Source organism: Vombatus ursinus, unplaced genomic scaffold, assembly GCF_900497805.2.
Source record: "Vombatus ursinus unplaced genomic scaffold, bare-nosed wombat genome assembly UNPS02009205.1, whole genome shotgun sequence".
Lineage (NCBI taxonomy): Eukaryota > Metazoa > Chordata > Mammalia > Diprotodontia > Vombatidae > Vombatus > Vombatus ursinus.
Window position 1 is genome coordinate 6158034 of NW_020948983.1, and position 3108 is coordinate 6161141.

A 3108-nucleotide genomic window follows, 5' to 3' on the forward strand; every position below is an offset into this window, starting at 1 on the left:
TTTTTGAGGGTCATATATCGGTATTTATTATTTAAGTTGAAGAACAGGTTATGAAAGGGGTGGGGGGCACATTCATAACAGAGAGTCCAAGGTGGAGCCCTAGGGGAGAGGGAAGAAGGGAGGAGACAGGTAGATGAGAGCCTCTCCTCTGTGACTGTTCTAGGCAAGGTTGATCCTGATTTCTGAGCCTTGGTCCAGGGCACACAATAAAACACACAATAGGATGAATTTGCAGGGGCTACAGGTTTAGGAAACATCAAGAGGTGGCCAAAGTTACACATCCAACAGAGGTGGGGGCTGGGATTCTCCTTGGATCAGCAGCACTGCTTCCTTTTAGGAATTGAAGCATAGCAATAAGTTCCATTCCACTTATTTCAGCTCTTATGAAACATTCTTATAGTTAAAGTCCTTGTGCTAAAGAATTCTCTCTTTGCCTCTCTAACTTCTTGTACTTTGCTTCTAGTTTCTTTGAATATGCAACCAACTTGTAAGCTGCCTGCTCAAGAGATGCTACTTGCTCCTCAGTTAAAGTGATCTGATCCAGATAAGGCTGAAGTGCTGCAGATTTCTGGTTTAAGTCCTTCAGGTTTCTACTTATGTTTACTACAATATCTTTCATTTATAGATACTTCAAGCTAGTCAATTTGTTCATATTTCCAGAAGTTTATAGTCTTCACTGGTGGCTGTCAGCTTACCTGTCAGGTATGTGGCCATTTTGGAGAATATGTCCTGGCACAGCCCTGTCACATGGCCTCCTTGGCCATCTCCACCACAGCATTGTCCAGGCCAGGGAAGGGAGGAAGGAGAAAAGATGGAGGGAAGGTTGGGGATGGGGGAAGAGGGGGAGAGGGAGAGGAAGGGAAAGGGAAAGTATAGGAGGAAGAGGCAGAGGAGGGGAGGGAAGGGGAGAAAAAAGGAAGGAGGAATAGATCATTTTTATGAGAGCAGTTGGACAAGCGACCTTTGACTGATTCACCACCACCCCTAGCCCAGTTAATAAAATTAGAGAAGATATTGGGGCAAGCAAGAGAGATAACAAGGTATTAGGATCTTAAATGAAGTATAATAATAGCTTATACTTTGTTACCCTTTTATGAGATGGGAAGATGTTTTCTGATCAAAATTGATTAAATTAGAGTGATTGGCTATACTTGGTGAATCTTTTAAAAAGTGGGACATACTCTTTAGGGATCCAGGTGAGTTAATGTAGGAGAGAACCCAGAAGACTCAAGAAGAGAGCCAGCTATAGAAGAATCTAGTAATTGAGAGGAAGTTATTCCTCACTTCTTACATAAGGGGAGGAGATTTTATTCTCTTCCCTTCCACCCACTTTTGTCTATGGTGTTTCTCTTGTAGTAGACTTTCTTGAAGGAGACACTGCACCCAGCATGGAGCTGGCCCAATGAGTCAAGGCACAAGAACAGTGAAGCTTTGGGACTTAAAGCAGGACATAGCTCTGGGAGGAATATAATCTCTATGAGTTGAAAAGTGAGCCAGCCCTGCCTATTTTGCTGATGAGAAATTGAAGCAAACAGGGTTAAGTGACTTACCCAGGCTCACACAGCTAGTAAGTAAGGCTGGATTTGAACTCATAAGGATGAGTCCTCCTGATTCCAGGCCCAGTGCTCTATCTACCACCTAGCTGCCCATAAATGAACTAGAGAAGAAAGTGGCACACCACTCAGTGTCTTTGCCAAGAAAACCCCAAATAGGGTTGTGAAGAGTCAGGCATGACTGAAAAGACTCAATGATAACAATCCAGCTTTTAGGAATTGAGATTTGAAAAGGATCAGGTCCAGAGGGTGCAACTAAATGACATGCCCAGAAGATATATCACACCCAGAGAAAACAGTAGAAAGACAACAAAAATAGGGAAAGGACACCAGACACCTGTGATACCAAACAAATGTTTCCTAAGTGTGTGTATCTCTACTGCTCTGCTCCAAATAAGTCTCCACTCTTCCTACTGATGCTTTGTGTAACAGTAAGAGTAAATCCAGAGTGGGGAAGGGATAATGTTTTGTTATTATTATTATGATGCTGCCTCAGTAAATGTTGCTTTGAGCTCATTGTGTCTACTGACTAACAATTAAGAGGTAAGCATACTGGTGGGAGCTCATGAACTACATTTTTTTAAGAGTACAGATCCACAAAGAACTTTGAACCCAGAGGTAGTGACCCTCCTATGGACCTAATCTGTGAGCATGAGTTAGAGGGGATAGACCTAGAGGAGGGTTACGCTTGCAGAGAAGCAAATTTAGGCTTGATATAAGGGGAAACTTTCTAATAATTAGAGCAAGCCAAATGTAGAATGGGCTGCATTGAGAGGTCTTTAAGCAAAGATTGGATAACAACTTGTAAGGTATATGTAGTAAATATTAATATAACAAATATAGTAAAATAATATAGTAAATAGCAATTATAGTAATAAAATATTAAAAATTCAGATATAGGTTGGACTGATTACGTCACTTCTAATTTTGAAATTCTGAAGTTGAGATAGCTGAAAAGACTGATGAATATCACTTGAGTATAGCCCCAGTTCCAAATGAGTTCTATCAGTATCTATCTTTAACTTCATCTGAACTATGCAAGACAGATATATTTCTAAGAAACTCCAGCACCCTTTGTCTATTTCAGTAAAAATTATATAACCTCTAACATTTGTTAATTTATCTTGTAATTGGCTGAGATAGAATTGATAGACTGATAGAATGAACTTCCTGGAAATAGCTACATGTATAGGTTTATTTTCATGAGCCAAACAAAGTTGGGTACCCAGGAGGTGGCAGTGAAATGGAATGCATGTCCTCTTGTATGTTTCTTGTATAAAGTTTACCACAATGGTTTCTGTACTATTCAATAAGCCACATTTATTTAGATTTTTAAAAAAGATTAGGTTAAAAAGATTAACTTTACTTCTTTCTTTGACAAAGTTATTAAACTTGTAAGAAAGGAAAACATTGCAAATATTTATGTAGACTTCAGCAAAACATAAAAATTACTACGAAAAGTCTGAAGAGATGTGGGCTAGACTGTAGTGTAGGTAGATGGATTCAGAACAGGTTTGGTAGTCAAAGAATAATCATTAATGGCTTTATCTCAACT

The 3108-nt window shown here is 39.5% G+C and overlaps 1 pseudogene; it reads right to left on the reverse strand.

The window, feature by feature from the left end:
• Positions 1–400: 400 nt before the first annotated feature.
• Positions 401–1390, reverse strand: LOC114035465 (annotated as a pseudogene).
• Positions 1391–3108: the final 1718 nt, after the last annotated feature.